We start from the raw sequence: 21916 nt of genomic DNA, 5'->3' as shown, positions 1-21916 counted from the left end.
CTCGTGATTTAGTGGTGTTTGTGTTTATAAACGCCGCTGTAGATTCATACCTTAGTGGGTTTTTATACAAACGTCGCTAAAACTCAAACTTTAGTGGATTTGTATTCAAATGCCGCTAGAGACTCGTACTTTAGTGGCGTTTTTATGCAATCGTCGCTATAGACTCATGCTTTAGTGGCGTTTGTTTTATAAACACCGCAAGTTTACAATTTTTAAATCCCAACCCCTTTTAACCTTTTTCATTTTTCCCAATTCACCTATTTTTGATGTCTCGTCAGAAGTTAAACATAAACCCCTAATCGATGCATCTCTCTCTTAAAATTGAAACCCAATGTTTGCAGCATTTGTTCTTCTGCTTTACCCTCACTCTCGTGGCCGTTTTGATCTTCAACCTAAGCTAATTTTTAAAATCTCGCAGCAATAATCCTCGAAAACCCTCGAAAACTTGAAGTTCAAAGGATAAGGAGGAGCAGATCCAGAAAAAAATATCGAATGTTAGCTTGCAAGTCTCTTTTCAGGTAAGCTTCTTTTACTTAACCCCCTGTTTGTTTACTGAGAAACCGAGAAGGGAAAAAATAATTAAACTCTGTAAACAAGAAAAACCCTCCCTACAAGGTAAAAACAATTACAAGGAGAGAACTTTAGCTTTGAAATTGTCCATGTCAGGTTTCTTTTCGAAGTAAGATGAAAATTCAGAATTGGGTTTCTCATTCTCAAGGTTTAGTTTGAAACCTTACATGCGTCCTTTATTTATTGTACTTTCATGTCTCCTAAGTAGTTTATATGTACACTATTATTTCAATTCATACCGTTGTTTATGTTTTAGTATCTTAGCAGGGTAAAGTTAAAGGATTCAAGCCAGGCACAGATGAAATAAATGAAAAACAAAGCTTTCAATCATTGAAAACCTTTATTTTTTTAATAAATAATGTGTTAATTTGGTAATTATTATCTATTTAGAGTTGACTGTTTGTTGAAGTTCACACATACTTATTTCAAACCAAGCCGGTTAACTACTTTCAGGTATTTATCCCTATGAATGTGTTAAGACTTAAGAGCATCACAATTTCATGTTTATTCCCCTTTAAGCTTTGTTTTAAGATTATTTTTAAGATTTATGAATGTTTTAAGATTCTTTTTATGTAAGCCAATCTGTACTCAACCTAATTCCCTTGAAGGAATTTCTTGTTCTTGACAATGCATGATGTTTTTATTCTCTCTCATATCCTTTTTGGATGGAGTTCATGTATGTATGTAACTCACGGTTAGGCTTTAATCTTAATACAGGAACTTGTTGAAAAAGATTGGCTAGCATTTGGTCACCCTTTCACATATCGATTCGGATTGCCAAGTGTGTCTGGAACTTCATTTTATTTAACCAGACAATCTTCTACTGGAAGTATTTCATCTTCTCCTGCGCACCAATCTTCAGGATCATTCACACCTCAATCTTCTAATTCATCTCATGCACAGAACAATTATTCCCCCATATTCTTGCAGGTGCACATGCTGAGATATTTTTGGTTATTTTCTTACTGAAGTTGTTTTCATTGTAGATAATTTTCACAGCTAATGGAATTGTGATTTTATAAGGGAAAATTATTATAATTATTTGGTAGAAGATTCCTTCTTATAGTTTTAAACACATTTTATTTTCCTTTATCAAGAAATAACATGAAAGAACCGTTAAAAGGTTAATGAAATATGCTGAAAATTAGATGCAAAATGGATTTTTTTAATTCCATATTTTTTTTGTTTAAAGGACTTTTCCAAACTAGTAGGGGACGCTTGTATTTTCACTAAAAATCTTTGGACGCTTCAATTTCTCATGAAACATGTAAATAATAAATATCATATTATTTTCTTATTGTTAATTAATCAGTATAATTTAAGTTCACTGATTAATTTGAGATCTGATTGTGTTGGTTGTTTTGTAGTGGGTTGATTATGTTTCCCAGTTGTTAAGGATATATCCATTTGCTTTCGGGTTCTCCTCATTATGCATCTTCCTTTTATGCATGACATTAATTTCTTGTCGTATCGAATATAATACATTTTTTGTAACGTTGTCCTCTCTGTATTTTCCATAGTTATTGACTTTCTTGCTTTGTGGTGGTTTAGGCTTTCCTAGTGGAGTTCTTTGATTGTGTTCTTTCCTGTCATTTTGGAAATTTCTTGTGTAACATGTAATTTCTCTACCAGTAGCTTTAGCATGCTGTGTTAGCTTAAGTTGTGCTTTCTGAAGAATAAAAATTGTTTTATTGGGTGGGGTGTTGGGGGGTTCTGAGGAAAAAAATGGTTCAACAAACATGTAAGGCATTTAGAGGCGTACATGTGATAATTCCCATTCTATGTATTTCTTGTTTAGTTGCAAAGTATATGTTTTTCTTGTGTAAACACATTTATAGTTTTTTGTTTCCTGTTCCAACTCACAAATGAGCCTCATATGTCGCATGGCATGTTCAACTTGGATTACAAGGCCGGTCACTCTTAAATTGTATATTATATCTTACCTAATTGGCTTTCATCCTTGTATATTTCTCTCTGTGTCATTGCAAGTGTCATACCTGGTATTCTGATTGTTTTTAAGTTTATTCATCATTATTTTTGTGCTTGTAAACAAAATTTATGTGGTGGCTTGGGCTTTCTGCCATGAAATATGAGTCTTTTTTTTTAACTTTTTTTTCCTTGTAAAGGGTAAAGACTTCAGGTCTCAGTTTCAAATGGGAAATGGTGTCTTATTTGGTTCTAGTTATACCCAGGTAAATAATCTGAAGCCACATTATAATTTTAAATTCAGCTGAGCGCGCTTAACTTAGCATAATGAACATGTTATTGGATGATACCTAGAAAAATCATTGTTACTGTACACGGACGAAAAATAACTTTTACTTTAATGCCAATTGATGCAAGGTATTGATTGCAGACCCAAGAAGGTTTCTATTCCGTAATACATTTGGTCGATTTCAAAGTGAAGAGGTAGCTACCCTGTAATATGATGGAAGTTTCCTTTACTTGGTAAAAATATAAGTTGAATGTCTGCTCAATAAATTCCATTATTTTGGTTGCTTATATTTATGTCTTATTATGCATAAGCTGCACTCAAGGCAGAAGTTCTTAAGCATTGTACTGGAAAATGGCTCAATATCCGTTCAGATCCTGAGCTTAGTTCTGTCTTGCGTTCACACTCAAATGTGGATCTCAAGGTATGTAGCTGAGCCTCAAGCAGGATTCACTAAGTACAGTTAGAACTCTGCACTTGGAAAATAGATCTTACAAAATTGATTCTTGGGATGGTAAAGAAGTTCCCTGATGTGCTTGCAAAGAGCAATTTGATTATTGGGTGTACATAGCGAGAACTTGGGAAAGATTGTCATTGTATATTAGAGTTATAAGTGGGAAGCGTGAAAATACACATGCAACTAGTTTCCTTTTTTTGTTTCTAGTATATGTAACACATGTATACATTTGTATGTATTTTTGTTATATTAATGTTTATAAATTTTAATTTATTTTGTTGTTAAGTATTTTTCTGCATAATGTGTGTCTTAATTAAAATTTATGATTGTTGTTAATTAGATAAAGCTACATGATATTAAATTTAGGTGATGTATTGCATAAATGAAATATGCAAAATCAATTAATCTAAGCTAAAAAAAGGAAATTATGCGTTTGTATCCAAAAACGCCGTTATAGATCTGACCTTTTGCGGCGTTTGTTCCAAAAAAAAGATGCTATATATTTGATCTTTTGCGGCGTTTGTTCCAAAAAACGTCGCTATATATCTGACCTTTTGCGGCGTTTCTTCCAAAAAACACCGCTATAGATCTGACCTTTTGCGGCGTTTATTCTAAAAAAATGCCGCTATAGATCTGACCTTTCATTGTGTTTGTTCCAAAAACGCCGCTATATATATGATCTTTTGCAGCGTTTGTTCCATAAAACGCCGCTATAGATCTGACCTATTGCGGCGTTTGTTCCAAAAACGCCGCTATAGATCTTGACCTATTGCGGCGTTTTTGGTTCTCAAACGCCGCTACCTTTAGCGGCGTTGGTATTGTCGGCGCTTCTTGCGGCGTTTTTCCTATCGTCGCAAGTACTTTTAGCAGCGCTTAAAAACGCCGCTATAGGACTAAAAATCGCCGCTAAAGAACAATTTTGTTGTAGACATTATTAATGACTACCTTATTACTAAATTTAAAACTTTTTGACCCTCTTCCCATATGTAATGGGGTAAGGGAGAGATAGGATAGTAGGCTGCCCCCAATGCCAGGTTGAGAGCAGCTTCCGTGGGAGACCTCCGGCAGTCAAAATTATGAATTGCCCACCGTGGGACTCGATCCCACGATTACAAGTTTAAGAGCCTTGCGCTCTACCAACAATTGTGGCAATATATATATAATGCACAGTGTCATCATCTCAATCTAATATATATATACTTATTCCTTCTATATGAAATCAATTTCCTTCTATATGCTATATGAAATAAATATATAATTTAGGAAGAAAAAGCCTCAATAAGAATTCAAACTAATCCATATTGTATGAATGCTAAATGCTATATATATTTTTATTAGAATAGAATTCTATAGAATAATATATAATAAAAGTAAAAAAAAGTAAAAAAAAAGAATATCATTAATAATATTACGAAAATAATAATATCACGAATATTATAAATAACACAAATAAACTAATCTTTTTGAATCTACCTTGCATCTTCAAATAACCCGATAGATCAAATAACTCTATAGAATAGATCCACCAATCTCACAGTTTTTCGAGTGCCAATCTTAAGAAATCATTCAAAATAAAAAGCAAGAATCACACTTTCTCCAATATTTGACTCTTAGAAAGAAGGTTATTAAAAATTTTAATATTTAAAACAAAAAAAAAAGTTCGATTCGGATATCATTATTCTGATATATATATATATATTTGGAAATCAATCTGATATATATATATATATATATATATACACATGTGTGTGTGTTACACTTAATTACTTGCATGTTGCAGGATGGATGTCGAGTGCGAGTGATCGAGAGGGATTTAAATGCGCCCAACAAAGTCATGGGTGAAGTTCTAATGCCAGGGGGATACCTCAAGTTGATTGAGTTAGGCCTTGAGGGTAATTAAACAAGAAAAATCCTACTTTTAAATAGCTTATGCACCAATATAGTTATGGTGTTGTTTCTTTAACATTAACTCTTGCACTGCAGATTGCGTTGATGAGATTGATGCTCAGCGAATTCTGGGTTATGTTCTATACAAGGATGGAAAGGAAGTCCCCATAAATTTTCCTCTGGAAAATTATCAGTCCTGTGTGGCTGGAAGACTCTTTCATAATGGTCGTTTCGTTCAAAGGTTGCGGAACAAAGCTGCATCTCTTCACAAGTATTTCTTCTTCGTCTTCATCTCTATTCAATTCAACATAAGTGCATGAAATCATTCCTTTACTTACAAGCTTCAGATTCATGTGTTTAATGATATGATGATGTAGTGTAAGTCTAGAACAAGGGATTGTAACATCTCTGATTGAAGAAAATAGGACTGTCAAAGGAGTGCACTACAAAGATAAGAGTGGTCAACTAACGACGGCTTATGCTCCTCTCACCGTCATCTGCAATGGTTATTTGTCGAATTTGAGACGTCCCAAGGTGAAAAAGGCTTCAAATTCTTTACTTTGAGAGCGCGCGCACACACACATATATATAAATATGTTGACGCTTTCTGCAGGTTGATGTGCCGTCTTATTTTGTTGGTTTAGTTCTGTCTGAATGTAAACTTCCGAATGAAAAATATGGAGGCGTTATAATAGCTGATTCTTCACCTATCGTGTTTTATCCGATTAGCAACACTGAAATTCGTTGCATGGTGGATGTTCCTATTAAAAATTTACCCTCTTTCCAATAGTGAAATGAGTCATTACTTGAAATGTAAAGTCAACAATGGTGGGAGGAGCACCGCCTAAATGCATGGGTTTTTAACAAAGGGGGCATCGAATTCGGTAGTCAATTTTTTATTTTTTATGTAATAGCGTTAATTACATTTTAGTCCCTATACACTTTAGGGTATTTACAAAATTAGTCCTTAAGCTTCAACTATAAATATCCTAACCCATTTAGCTTCAAAATCATCCCAAATCATTTCTTTCTCCTAATACTAGAGAGTTCTCTTGTGAATCGTGAGTGTTTTGTAAACATTTATAAATTTTCTCTCTTTAGTAAAATATCTGCAGCAGTCCGAAGACGTAGATATAATTGGTTGAACCCCGTTATCAATTTCGGAGATTATTTTTCCGCTTTTATTTCGCATTCTCACTAATTTGGTTATAGGGAAATTACCCGTTCTCGTTTTATTTCCCAACAACTGGTATCAGAGCTTTTGGTGGTGAATTTTGTCATTTTTTCTGCAGGATTACTATTCATTACTATTCACATGAATAGTAATTTCGTGAATAGTAAAAAAATCGACGATACGAATTTGTCGACGGAAGTGTTCTAATGCACGATGGTTCGCAAGAATTGTCAGAAACGATCCAAAAGAAGCCAGATTCGAGTGGGAGTGATGGTTGCAGACGAAGAGAATGTGAAAATTGAGAAGTTCAATGGTACGAACTTTGGATTTTGGAAGATGCAGATTGAAGATTTTTTGTACCAGAAAAATCTATATCAACCTCTCTTAGGAAAGCAACCAGAGGGTATGAAGAATGAAGACTGGGCTCTTCTTGACAGACAATCCCTCAGAGTTATCCGACTGACGTTGTCCCAAAATGTTGCTTTCAACATAGCAAAGGAAAAGACCACGGTGGGTCTTATGGCGGCTCTCTCCAGTATGTATGAGAAGCCATCAACCTCAAACAAAGTTCACTTGATGAGGTGATTATTCAATTTGCGGATGGCGGAAGGGGCATCAATGGCTCAACACCTAAATGAGCTCAACACAATCACAATTCAGTTGAGTTCTATGGAAATTAAATTCAATGATGAAGTTCGAGCTTTAATTCTCTTATCATCTCTGCCATACAGTTGGAATACTAATGTTACAACAATCAGCAGCTCGTCAGGAAACAGCAAATTAAAATTCGACGATGTTCGGGATCTAGTATTGAGTGAAGAAATTTGACGGAGAGAATCGGGTGAAGCATCAAGCTCCTCAGCCTTGCACACGGAGTCTAGAGGGAGAACTTCAGAAAGAAATTCAAATCGTGGCAGATCGAAATCCAGAATGGGAAAATCAAGAACGGGAAAGAAATATTTTACCTGTTATAATTGTGGCAAGAAGGGTCACTTTAAAAGAGATTATCGAGCACTGAAGAAATATACTGATGCACAGGAATCTGCCAACATGACAGAGGAGATAGGTGATGCCATGATTCTAAGCGTCAACAGTCCGATTGAATCATGGATCTTGGATTCAGGGGCATCTTTCCACACCACCTCATGCCAAGAAATCATTGAGAACTATGTCAGTGGTGATTTTGGGAAGGTTCATCTAGCCGATGATAAAACCTTGAAGATCGTCGAAAAATGAGACATTTGATTAAAGTTGCCAAACCAAACCACCTGGAAGCTGAAAGGAGTGAGACATATTCGAGGTATCAAAAGAAATTTGATTTCTGTAGGACAGCTCGATGAAGAATGATATAGTACAACCATTTCAGGTTGTGAATGGAAGATTACCAAAGGAGCATTCGTCATTGCTCGTGGTAAGAAGACTGATACTCTCTATGTAACCTCAAATTTAGAGAATATCATTGCAGTAGCAGATGCTGATGGAAAATCAAACCTATGGCACCAAAGGCTTGGCCATATAAGTAAGAAAGGGATAAAGACACTTTTGTCAAAAGGGAAGCTACCGGATCTAAAGAATATAGATGTCGGACTATGTGAGGATTGCATCTTTGGAAAACAAAAGAAAGTCAGTTTTGCAAAGATTGGCAAGACACCCAAGGCTGAAAAGTTAGAGTTGGTTCATACTGATGTATGGGGACCATCTCTAGTTCCATCTCTTGCAGGCTCACTATATTATGTCACCTTCATCGATGATTCTACAAGGTTGGCGTGGGTTTATTTTCTGAAGAAGAAATCAGTAGTCTTTGATACCTTCAGAAAATGGAAGGCCATGGTGGAATATGAGACTGGTTTGAAAGTCAAGCGGTTGAGGTCTGACAATGGAGGAGAGTACAGAAATAATAGATTCAGAGATTTCTGCGCAAACAATGAGATCAAGATGGAGACAACAGTTCTCATGACATCGCAGCAGAATGTCGTAGTAGAGCGCATGAACAGAACTCTGAATGAACGTGCCAGAAGCATGAGGATACATGTCGGCTTGCCTATATTGCTATGGGCTGAAGCTATCAACACTGCAGCTTACCTGATCAACCGTGGACCCTCAATTCCGTTGGATGGCAGAATACCAGAGGAAGTTTGGAGCAGAAAAGAAATAAACCTTTCACACTAAAGAGTGTTTGGTTGTATTTCTTATGTACACATAAATTCTGCTGAAAGAAGTAAACTTGATGCCAAGTCCAACAAATGTGTCTTTGTTGGTTATGGTGGTGATGAGTTCGGTTACCGGTTTTGGGACTACGAAAATCGAAATATCATCAGAAGAAGAGATGTAATTTTCAATGAGAATGTGATGTACAAAGACAGATCAACCATAGAATCAAGTAGCTCAAACACCGAAGCTGAAACAAAGGAATTTGTTAAGTTTGAGGAGATTTATGGAAATGATGTTCAGATTAGTCCTGAAGCAGTTCAAGAAGAACCAGGTACACCAGAACTGAGACGCTCCTCCAGAATTCCTAAACCAACCCAGCGTTATTCACATTCTTTGCACTACTTGTTGCTGACTGACAATAGTGAACCAGAGTGCTATGATGAAGCAATACAGGTGGATGATTCAGTCAAGTAGGAGTCTTCTATGAAAGATGAGATGGACTCGCTTATGTCAAATCAGACGTGGGAATTAGCTTAATTACCATCAGGCAAGAAAGTATTCTATAACAAGTGGATTTACAGGATCAAAGAAGAGCACGATGAAAGCAAATGCTACAGAGCAAGATTGGTTGTCAAAAGTTTTCAACAAAAAGAAGGTATTGACTACAATGAAATTTTCTCTCCATTCGTAAAATTTTCTACAATCAGACTGGTGTTGAAAATTGTAGCTGCAGAGAATTTACATCTTGAGCAATTAGATATAAAGACATCTTTCCTTCATGGTGATTTGGAGGAAGAAATCTATATGAGGTAGCCAGAAGGCTTCATAAAGGCAGACAAGAAAAACTTGGTATGGAGGTTGAAGAAGAGCTTGTACGATTTAAAACAAGCTCCTAGACAGTGGTACAAGAAATTCAATAGCTTCATGAGTAGCAGTGGTTTACCAGATGCCAAGCAGATCATTGTTGCTACATCAAGAGGTTCGATAACAGCTTCATTATTTTATTATTATACGTTGATGACATGCTCGTTGCAGGCTCAGACATGCAAGAGATTATACACTTGAAGCAAAAATTGTCGAAGCAGTTTGCTATGAAGGATCTGGGCACTGCAAAGCAGATTCTTGGTATGAGGATTAAGAGAAACACAAAGTCGGGGACTTTGATGTTATCACAGGCTGAGTACATCAACAAAGTACTCTCCAGGTTCAACATGCAAGATGTTAAATCAGTAAATACACCTTTAGGTGTTCATTTTAGACTCTCCAAAGAACAGTCACCAAAGACGGAGGAAGAACGTGCACACATGGTGACGGTTTCGTATGCCTCAGCAATTTGAAGTATGATGTATGTCATGGTTTGTACCATACCAGATATTGCTCAAGCAGTGGGAGCTGTTAGCAGGTATATGAATAATATGAGCAATGTACACTGGGAAGCAGTCAAATGAATCCTCAGATATCTGTGGGGTACCACAAACAAAACGCTTTGTTTCAAATGTGGAGATACGATACTGACAAGCTATGTAGATGCTGACTTAGCTGGAAATGTCGACATCAGAAGAAGCGTTACATGGTATGTCTATACTATAGGAGGAACTACAGTAAGTTAGGTTTCTCAACTACAGAAGATAGTTGCCTTCTCCACAACTGAAGTAGAATATGTCGCTGTTACGGAAGCCGACAAGGAGATGGTTTGGCTCCAAAGTTTCTTGGAAGAGTTAGGCAAGAAACAAGAAAATAATGTCTTGTATTGTGACATTCAAAGTGTTATCCATCTAGCAAAGAATCCATATTTTCATTCCAGGATTAAACACATACAATTGCGATACCATTTTATCCGGTCTCTTCTGGAAGATGGGATTTTGAAACTTGAAAATATTTGTGGAGCTCAAAATCCGGCAGACATGTTAACAAAGACGGTGACTACAGACAAACTGAAGTTGTGTTCAACTTCAGTTGGTATGCTAGAGTAACAAGACCAGAAATGCTGTTGCATCGATTGAGGTGTGAAGACAGATTAAAATCAGTCTTTAAGTGGGAGATTGTAAAGTCAACAATGGTGGGATGGGGCACCGCTTAAATGTATGGGTTTTCAACAAAGGGGGCACCAAATTTGATGCCCCAAATTTTTATTTTTTATGTAATAGGGTTAATTACATTAGTTTATGCACACTTTAGGGTATTTATAAGATTAGTCCTTAAGCTTCAACTTTAAATACCCTAACTCATTTAGCTTCAAAATCATCCCAAATCATTTCTTTCTCCCAATACTAGAGAGCTTTCTTGTGAGTTGTGAGTGTTTTGTAAAAACTTGTAAATTTTCTCTCTTTAGTAAAATATCTGCAGTAGTCCGGAGACGTAGGCATAATTGGCTAAACTCCGTTATCAATTTTGGGTATTATTTTTCCGCTTTTATTGTGCATTCTCGATAATCTGGTTATAGGAAAATTACTCGTTCTCGTTTTATTTCCCAACATGAAAAACCTGGTAGCTCCCAAGGTATATGGATCTTTCTTTTATCGGTTCATTAGCAGAATTTGGTTGAATCTGCGGATTAACAATATGATTCATACATTTCAGGTTATTCCCGAACTGAACACTGCCTTTATATCTGTAATAGAGAAGAAGGATAACATAAGAGTAATGGCAAACAAAATCATGGTTGCTTCTCCACAACCGACACCCGGTGCACTTTTGATCGGCGATGCACTCAATATGCGCCATGCTTTAATCGGAGGTGGAATGATTGTTGCATTATCTGATGTTGTTTTACTTAGGGATCTTCTAAGACCATTGCATAATCTATCTGATGTAAACCTCATTAGCAAATATCTTAAATCTTTTTATATTCTAAGGAAGGTTGTTGAAAACATTTTGATATTTCAATATAACAAATTAAGTTAAATGAATTTTAAGATTTTCCAAAATGATTTTCTAAGTATATTCTATATAATTATTCGAATATCAAAACATTACTCAAAATATTTCAAAAATCATTTTTAATCCTTACTTAAGTGTAAAATTAAGTTTTAATCTTAAAACAATTTCAAAATAATCTTTCAAAGTATTTCGAACCATTTCAAAGCCAAAAATTCCAGATTGCTTAGAGGGAACTGATTCCCCCCCAAGGGGGTACCGATTCCCCCCTGAATGGTTTGGCTCCGAGATTTCCAGAATGCTCGGAGGGAACCGATTCCCCCATAGTGGGTACCGATTCACCCCTGTTCAACGGTCGAAATATTTGAATTTTACACTTAGGCAACCGATTCCCTATGAGGAGGAACCGATTCCCCCACACTCCAAGCTATTTTATTAGTTGTTTTCACACTAAAACGGCTATATTATCTTCATTAATTATCCCCAACGTTCAGAAGTGATTCAATGTGTATTTAAACAAGTTCTGAAGCCCTTGATCAACAAGAAATCATAGAGAAACAAGAGAGAAAGCATCAAACATCAAGTTTGTGCAAATCAAGCCAATTTTCCTTTCAATATTCATTTTGCTTTCAAGAACACCATTTGTGCTCATTTGTAATTATCTTTGAGTGTTCTTTTCTTGTTCTAGAATTGTGCAAACATCTTACCTTGTGAGGTTTTCCTTGTAAGTTTGCAAATTTGTAATCTTCTCTTTGGGAAAAGAGTGTTCTCAAGAATTGGGGTATATTCTTGAGGGTGTTGTAAGGTTATCTCTTTGGCCTCAAAAGAAAGAACAAATTAGTGAATTTGTTGGAAAATCCTTAGTGTGGATAGCTAAGGTAGTGGACGTAGACTTTGATTGAGAAAGTCGAACCACTCTAAATCGCTGTGCAAATCTTTTCAATTTTCTGCAAAAGCTTCCACCAAATTTTTAATTACCAATTCACCCCCTCTTGGCTAATTCCGTCGATCGATTAACTCAATAATTGGTATCAGAGCCTAACTCATTTGAAGGTTTAATCGCCTCTTGAGTCGATTCGGGAAGAGTTATATCGATTATCAAAGTCATCAATGGCCTCCGCTTCAAACTTCGACTCCGGTCTCGATTCGATGCCCGTTAACAAGCCTCCTTTCTTCAATGGAGCTAACTATGCCTATTGGAAGAATAGAATGATGTACTTCATTCAAGCAAGTGACATGGGAGCATGGAATGCTGTAGAAGAAGGATACATCAAACCTCTCACTCATCCAAGGTTGTGGAGTGAATGAGAGACAAGAATGTTTCAGCTCAACTTCAAAGCCATCCATATCATTTTTTATGCTCTTGGACCAGATGAATACGGAAGAGTTTCATCGTGTACAACCGCCAAAGAAATATGGGACAAACTTCAAGTCACTCATAAAGGTATCGATGAGGTAAAGAAATCTAAAATTAGTATTCTAACGCATAGCTATGAAAATTTCAGGATGAAATCAAATGAAGATATCAAAGCTATGACGGATAGATTTTCAACGATTGTCAATGGTCTCAAATCATATGGAGAGATCATTTCAAATGAAAAGCTTGTAAGGAAGTTAGTCTACTCCATCCCAAAATCGTGGCAATCAAAGAAGACGGCAATCATCGAGTCTAAGGAGTTAAAATCCTTAACTCTTGAAGAGCTAATTGGGTCACTCCTCACTCATGAAATGATGCTCGAAGATGAGGTGGACCTCGACAAAATTGACGAGACACCAAAGGAGAAGGAGAAGAAGAAAAACATTGGAGTTGCTCTCAAATCCACAAAAGATGAGAGTGATTCGAATAACGATGATGATGACGAGGAAATGGCATTGTTTGCCAAACGGTTCAGAAAAATGATGAGACCTTATCGAGGAAGAAAATTCAAACGAAATGAAGGCCTCAAAAATGAACCGAAAGAGAATGACCCAATCATTTGCTACGAATGCAAAAAGCTATGGCATGTTAAATATGATTGCCCACAATTGAAGAAAAATGGTCAATCAAAGAATAAGCACAAGGCTCATGTGGCTACATGGAGCGATGAAGAAAGTTCCGATGAAGAGGAACAAGAAGTAGCTAACTTGTGCTTGATGGCATTTGGGGAAGATTCTAAGGTAACCTCTAACTCATCTGATTTTGATGATTTATCCTATGATGAGTTATTAGAGGAATATAATGGGTTGGCTTCGGATTATGAGAAATTATTTTTAAAATATAAAAATGATGTTTCAAAATTGAAAAATGAAAACAAACTCATATCCAAAACCAACAACGATCTTGAAAGTAAAATGAAAGATTTGCAAATCAAACTAGAAGAGTTTGAAAAGAAAAATTTAGATTTGCAAAATTTACTTTCAAAGATCAATGATGATCATCAAAAGAAAATTGATGATCTTAAAACTTCTTTTGATAAAGTTGGAACAAAACATTTTGAAAAATGTGGAAATTCAAAATCCAACTTTGTTAGAAAAAGTTTTAGAAACTACAATCATAGAGGTCCCCAAAGAACCTCTAATGGAAAAATCGTTAGAAGTATGTGGGTTCCTAAAGAACTCATTACTACTAAAGATAAAAATATCCTACACAAATGGATACCTAAGGGGACTAGGATTTTGGAAACTAATGAATATGGACCCAAAAGAATTTGGGTACCAAAAATCAAAAATTAATCTATGTTTGTAGGGAAAGGAGCATTGCTACAAGGCACGGGAAACAAATTCAAATTCATGGTACCTTGATAGTGGATGCTCAAGACACATGACCGGAGACAAAAGCCGGTTCATTGAGCTTAACGCCAAAAATGGAGGAGAAGTAACTTTTGGAGACAATTCAAAATGTCACATTGAATGTATTGGTACAATAGGTAATACCTCTTCCATACAAATTAAGAATGTTTTATATGTGAATGGATTAAAGCATAATCTATTGAGTATTAGTCAATTATGCGATAAAGGATTCAATGTCTTATTTGAAATTAATGGTTGTAAAGTCATTGACATTGCATCTAATCGGATTATGCTTATTGGTCATAGAATAGGAAACATTTACATGGTGCATTTAGATTCTTTTAATATGACTAATTTATGCCTAGTTGCTAAAGATGAACATGATAATTGGTTATGGCATAGGAGACTAGGACATGCTAGTATGAGTGTTTTGCAACGGCTAATTCAAGGTGATTTAGTTCGAGGGTTGCCTAAGCTTAAATTTGATAATGATAAAATCTGTGATGCTTGTGCTAAAGGAAAACAAAAGCGTGTTTCTTTTAAATCCATTAATGACGTATCAACTAGTAGAGTATTACAATTGATCCATGTAGATCTTTTTGGGCCAACTAGGACTACTAGCTTGGGTGGAAAACAATATGCATTTGTCTTGGTAGATGACTATTCTAGATATACTTGGGTTCTATTTTTAAGTACTAAAGATGAAGCATTAGAACAGTTCATCACATTTTCAAAAATAATCCAAAATGAAAAGGGTTACTCTATAACTAGTGTTAGGAGTGATCATGGCACTGAATTTGAAAATCTTGGATTTATTGAATTTTGTAATTCTAATGGTATTAGCCATAATTTTTCAGCACCTAGAACCCCTCAACAAAATGGAGTTGTTGAGAGGAAAAATCGAACTTTAGAAGAAATGGCTAGAACCATGCTTTGTGAAAATAATTTGCCAAAATATTTTTGGGCGGAAGCCACAAATACTGCTTGTTATGTTGTTAATCGAGTAATGATTAGGCCAATTTTAAAGAAAACTCCATATGAAATTTTCAAAAATAAAAAGCCTAACATTAGCTATTTCCATCCTTTTGGATGTAAATGTTTTGTTTATAACAACGGTAAAGAAAACCTTGGCAAATTTGATGCTAAAAGTGATGAAGGAATTTTTCTGGGTTACTCCTTAAATTCTAAAGCTTATCGAGTATTTAATAAAAGAACTTTAGTTGTAGAAAAGTCTATACATGTTGTTTTCGATGATAATCCCCTTCCAAGGAAGGATTCTTGTGTGAATGATGATGTAGCTGTTATAAATAAAAATGATGTTAGACATGAAGTTGGAGAACCATCATCAAAGGAAGAAACAAAAAATGAGGAAACTCATGATCCTCTTGAGAATCCAACCATTGAATAAAGGGAAGTATCTTATCCAAGAGAGTACAACTATGTCAAGGATGGTGAAATTATAGGTGATCCATCAAAAGGGGTAATAACTCGATCTTCTCTTAGAAATATTTGTAATTATGTTGCATTTATCTCATGCATAGAGCCTAAGAATATTAAAGAAGCATTAAATGATGAACATTGGATTATGGCTATGCAAGAAGAGTTAAATCAATTTGAGAGAAGTAAAGTATGGACATTAGTTGAAAGGCCTAGTAATAAATCTACTGTAGGTACTAGATGGGTATTTAGGAATAAGCTTGATGAGAGTGGTAATATAGTGAGAAACAAGGCTATACTTGTTGCTCAAGGGTATACTCAAGAAGAGGGCATAGACTATGATGAAACATATGCTCCCGTAGCTAGGATGGAAGCAATTAGAATGTTATTAGCATTTGCATGTTTTCATGAATTTAAATTATATCAAATGGATGTTAAAAGTGCATTTTTAAATGGTTTTATAAAAGAAGAAGTGTATGTGGAACAACCTCCAGGTTTTGAAGATTCAAAATTTTCAGATCATGTTCTTAAATTGACAAAAGCTCTTTATGGTTTAAAACAAGCTCCTAGAGCTTGGTATGAAAGATTGTCAAATTTTTTAATTGAAAAAGGTTTTTCAAAAGGAAAGGTTGACACTACATTGTTTTTAAAGCATAAAGGTAAAGATTTATTAGTAGTTTAAATTTATGTTGATGATATAATATTTGGTTCTACTAATGATGTTCTTTGCCAAGAATTTTCTAAGCTAATGCAAAGTGAGTTTGAGATGAGCATGATGGGGGAGCTCTCATTTTTCTTGGGACTCCAAATCAAGCAAACAAAAGATGGCATCTTCATTAATCAAGCTAAGTACGTCAAAGATATGCTCAAGAAGTTTGGACTGGAAAATGGGAAACCTCATGACACTCCAATGAGCTCTTCAACAAAGCTTGACTTAGATAAAGGAGGTAAATGTGTAGATGTTAAATTATATAGGTCAATGATTGGCTCTTTGCTTTATCTAACTGCAAGTAGACCAGACATTATGTTTAGTGTTTGCTTATGTGCTAGATTTCAATCATGTCCTAAGGAATCACATTTACTAGCTGTTAAGAGAATCTTTAGATACCTTAAGGACACTCCTAGTTTAGGACTTTGGTATCCTAGAGACTCTAGCTTTAGCTTGCATGCCTTTTCTGATGCGGATTATGGAGGATGCAAATTAGATAGGAAAAGCACCTCCGGTACTTGTCAATTCCTTGGAAATATGCTGATTTCTTGGTTTTCAAAGAAGCAAAATTGTGTTGCATTATCTACCACTGAAGCGGAATACATTTCAGCCGGTAGTTGTTGTGCACAAGTTTTATGGATGAAACAACAACTTTTTGATTATGGAATTGAAGTAGGTACCATTCCTATCAAGTGTGACAATACTAGTACTATTTGTCTCACTAAAAATCCCATCCAACACTCTAAAACTAAGCACATTGAAATAAGACATCACTTCATTAGAGACCATGTCACTAAGGAAGATGTAGTTCTAGAATATGTTGATACTTTGCATCAATTAGCGGATATCTTTACAAAACCCTTAGACAAGGAAAGATTTTGGACACTTAGGAGAGAATTAGGTTTGACCAACCTATCTTCACTTAGTGTTTAGAAATATTTTTAAACACTTTTAATAAATACTGAAAAATGCTCATAATAGTGATTTTTTGATTGCATTCATTGCTATTAGTTAGGGGGAGTTTATGATTCTTGATGAAAAAATTAATTTTATGTTTAAATATCAATTAAAGATTAATTTAATTGTTTGAACATAATTATTTTTCAATATATGAGTTGCCAATACCACTAGAGAAAATTAATTTAGCATTTTGGGTGTTTAAAATCGGATTTTAGCATTTTGGTACAGAGGGAATCGATTCCCCCATAAGGGAACCGATTCCCCCTTTGAAGGGGAACCGATCCCCCCACAGGGGAATCGATACCCCCTGGGGTTCTGTTAAAATCGGGTAGAACCCTTCAAAACACGCAAAAACCCTCCATTTTCTTCCTTGCCGACCAAACTCTCTCCCTATCTCCTTTCTTACCTCAAATCAACGATATTAATCGGAATTCGCTTTAAATATCATCCTCTAAACCTGTTGGAGTCATTAAAATCGTGCAAACAACATCTAAATCCCCTCAATCTTCATCTTTCAAGGTAAATTTTTCTAAACTCTCTATTTTATTGTTTTTGAACATATGATTAGTTTTAATTAGTTCTAGGTTGAAATAGTGATCGGGCATTGATTGTTTAGTGATTAGAAACTAGATGTTACAACTAATTTCATCAAAAACACAAGAATTTTCCAAAAAATTTTCTAAATTTTTGAAATAAAAAAAATTTTGTTAATTTTCAAATTATTGTGTTTTGATTAAATTATGTTGTTGTTATGAAAACTATACATATATTGTTTCTCAAAACCATATTTTTCAAAAGTTTTTCAAAAACTTTGCCCATTAGGATTGATTTAGAGAACCTTGAAATATTGAGGACTCAATTGAGTTTTGGGATTAATTAAATTGCATACATTTGTTTTTAAAATTGCAGGTTATCCAATCAATTCCGATTTCCTTCACCATGTCTAATCCTAAACGTGCTAGGTCTTCATCTAGTCGTTCACACCGACAACCAAATCCACCTCCAAATCCTCCACCTATTCCAATTTATAATCCTAATCCTATTGATCCTAATTTGACTATTCAAAATTCGTGTTTCAATCATCCTGGTCCTAGAAATCATCGTTTTTGGTATTATCAATATTTCGACTCTTACAAAATCCGGGAAGAACGTATTCCTTCTCGTCAAGCTATGTTAGCTATCAATTTTAAATATCTTCCTCTTTTACAAGAGTGGAAATTTAATAAACTCTTTAACCTTGAACCCGTCGTTTACCATCAACTTGTTCGTATTTTCTATTCTAATGTCGTTTGTGTTAAAGACCAAACTGAAACCGAAACCATAGGAATTCGTTCCTACCTTCTAGGACAATTCTTATATATTGACTCGGCTTACATAGCTAATACATTCGGATTAGATAATGAAGGGATTTCAAATGAAAAACAGGTTTTAGGATCTCGTTATAAAAGAAGGGATAGTGCAAGTGTCCTAGACCTTCATGAACGTTTTCTTCATCTAATGATTTCTTGGTGGTTTCGACCATCTGGAGGTCGTTATTCTACTCTTAGAGCCTTAGATCTTTGGTGGTTACATTGTTTCGAAAACAATATTAAAATCAACCTACCTCAGATTATTTTTGCTGAAATTATTGAAACCGTAAATCTTGTTCCTAATAAAAAACTTTGTTCATCTCTTGTTTAAGGTTGTATTTTGAGTAATCTGTTTTCCAAAGCTGGGCTTAGAGTCGGTCTAGATGTCATTTTTCCTCTTAAGAAACAAATTAACCTTCTTTCCTTAACGAGAGCGGGATGGATTAAGGATAAGGAAACCGGGGAATGGGTTCGGTCTTCTGCAACTACTCCGGGAGCTAGTTCTTCACAAGCTCCACCCGAAGCTGACGAAGATCTCGAGCTTGAGCAACTAATGCGAGACATCGATGAAGCTGAAGATGAACCTGAGCAGGCCGAGGAGCAGCCCGAAGAGCAAGCACAACAATCGACTCAAATGCCTCCATATTTTCAATCTTTTATGGAGACATTTGATTACTGATATGCGACTATGGATTCACGCTTTAATTCTATAGAGTCTCATTTATCCACAATGGGAGCTCAACAATTAGAAATTCTTCGGGAAATGCGTGCAAATAATGAAGCAACCAACGCACGTATTAATGACCTCACTAACGAAATGGCCGCTATGCGAGCTCGTTTTCCTCTTCCTGATCCGGATATGTGATTAAATATTTTACTTTCCAAACTTATTGTTTTAACATTTTGAATATTTTGGAAAGTTTGAATTTGTGGATTGTGAATTTGTTTAAATTTATGGATGGTGTGAACTTATATGTTTGGTGTGATTTATTCATTATTGCATCATTTACATCATTATTAGCAATATGACCAATTTTACCATATCACATTGTTTATGAATATTGATTATGGAACTAATGGCTAACGGTTTTCTTGATTGTGATCTTAGCAGCTTATGCATACATATACCTAATCAATTGACTACATATTTTTCACGCTTATTTGAATCTTTTTGATTTAACAAAAAGGGGGAGAAGTGTGTTTTAAGTGTGTTTTTAAAATGATAAATGGGGAGAAGTGTTAAAGTAAGAGGGAGTAATTTCAAAACTTGATTTCAAAATCTTAAAATTACTAAAATGTTTTGTTATATAAAAAAAGGGGAGATTGTTGAAAACATTTTGATATTTTCGATATAACAAATTAAGTTAAATGAATTTTAAGATTTTCCAAAATGATTTTCTAAGTATATTCGATATAATTATTCGAATATCAAAACATTACTCAAAATATTTCAAAAATCATTTTTAATCCTTACTTAAGTGTAAAATTAAGTTTTAATCTTAAAACAATTTCAAAATAATCTTTCAAAGTATTTCGAACCATTTCAAAGCCAAAAATTACAGATTGCTCAGAGGGAACTGATTCCCCCCAATGGGGTATCGATTCCCCCCTGAATGGTTTGGATCCGAGATTTCCAGAATGCTCGGAGGGAACCGATTCCCCCATAGGGGGTACCGATTCCCCCATGTTCAACGGTCGAAATATTTGAATTTTACACTTAGGGAACCGATTCCCTATGAGGAGGAACCGATTCCCCCCACGCTCCAAGCTGTTTTATTAATTGTTTTCACACTAAAACGGCTATATTATCTTCATTAATTATCCCTAACGTTCAGAAGTGATTCAATGTGTATTTAAACAAGTTCTGAAGCCCTTGATCAACAAGAAATCATAGAGAAACAAGAGAGAAAGCATCAAACATCAAGTTTGTGCAAATCAAGCCAATTTTCCTTTCAATATTCATTTTGCTTTCAAGAACACCATTTGTGCTCATTTGTAATTATCTTTGAGTGTTCTTTTCTTGTTCTAGAATTGTGCAAACATCTTACCTTGTGAGGTTTTCCTTGTAAGTTTGCAAATTTGTAATCTTCTCTTTGGGAAAAGAGTGTTCTCAAGAATTGGGGTATATTCTTGAGGGTGTTGTAAGGTTATCTCTTTGGCCTCAAAAGAAAGAACAAATTAGTGAATTTGTTGGAAAATCCTTAGTGTGGATAGCTAAGGTAGTGGACGTAGACTTTGATTGAGAAAGTTGAACCACTCTAAATCGCTGTGCAAATCTTTTCAATTTTCTGCAAAAGCTTCCACCAAATTTTTAATTGCCAATTCACCCCCCTCTTGGCTAATTCCGTCGATCGATTAACTCAACAAAGGTATTACAATTTCAATGTTTCATTTTCATTTTGAAAGTGAAGGAAAAATGAAAAAAATGATATAATTTTGCACTTTTAACTACATATTGCAGCCAATTCCATCTACAATAAATACACTGGCTAATGTCATGTAGAAGATGTTCAGTGCCTCGTCTGATCCTGCAATCAAGGATATTCAGTAGTCATGTTTAGGGTATTTGAAATTCAGTGTATTTGCACATGGACTATCAGCTGTGCACTCCAGTTTATCCCCTCGTCCATTAAGCTTGGCATTTCATCTCTTTGCCATGGCAATATATGGTGTTTGGCGATTGTTACTTCCATTTCCTTCTCCCAAACGCTTGTGGAATGGAGCTAAACTCCTTTAGGTTAGTTTCTCTACTAAACAGCTCTCATGCAACACGAACATGATGTAAATATATGAATCACCAATACCATTTTCTAATATTTGTTGTGTTTCAAGTTGGATCAAGCATTGTTCTCCCTTTTATACAGTCCGAAGGAATGAGACATATATTTTTCCTCTAATTGTGCCTGCCTATTATAGAACTCCTCCTGGAAAAAAGAACAGAAAAGTATGAGAAGAAACTCCATGGATTAATAACATATGTTGTGCTAGCTACTTTCTTCGTTTGAATCGATTGTAGTGGACTTTGCAATACCTGTTCTAGATTAGAAATCGATGGTTATAATAAAAACAAAAACAAAAAACCCTAAAACTTGTAATGTACTTGCACAATGTCTAAAAACCATTACATCTATGTATTTTGGTCAAGCTTGAAATATTCCACGAGTGTAAGCATATGTTTTTCTATTAGGGTTTGAAGCTTTTGTTTGAAGTTCATCCGATTGGTTATGTTAGACTATCTTTGTGAAGGTGGTTTAGCCTCTTAAAATATTCTCCAAATTGACTATATTTGCAACTATATAGTTTTCATATTATTTTGGTAAAGTGTTCTAATACTTGTAGAAATATAATAACAACTAATGTCGTG

At 35.1% G+C, this 21916-nt stretch overlaps 1 pseudogene; it reads left to right on the top strand.

Moving 5' to 3' along the window:
* Positions 1-1197: 1197 nt before the first annotated feature.
* Positions 1198-21530, top strand: LOC120150694 (annotated as a pseudogene).
* The last annotated feature ends 386 nt before the right edge of the window (positions 21531-21916 follow it).

This window comes from Hibiscus syriacus, unplaced genomic scaffold (assembly GCF_006381635.1).
Source record: "Hibiscus syriacus cultivar Baekdansim isolate YM2019G1 unplaced genomic scaffold, ASM638163v2 tig00111023_pilon, whole genome shotgun sequence".
Lineage (NCBI taxonomy): Eukaryota > Viridiplantae > Streptophyta > Magnoliopsida > Malvales > Malvaceae > Hibiscus > Hibiscus syriacus.
The sequence above is the reverse complement of the archived record's forward strand: the minus strand, read 5'-3'. Positions and strand labels throughout refer to the sequence as shown.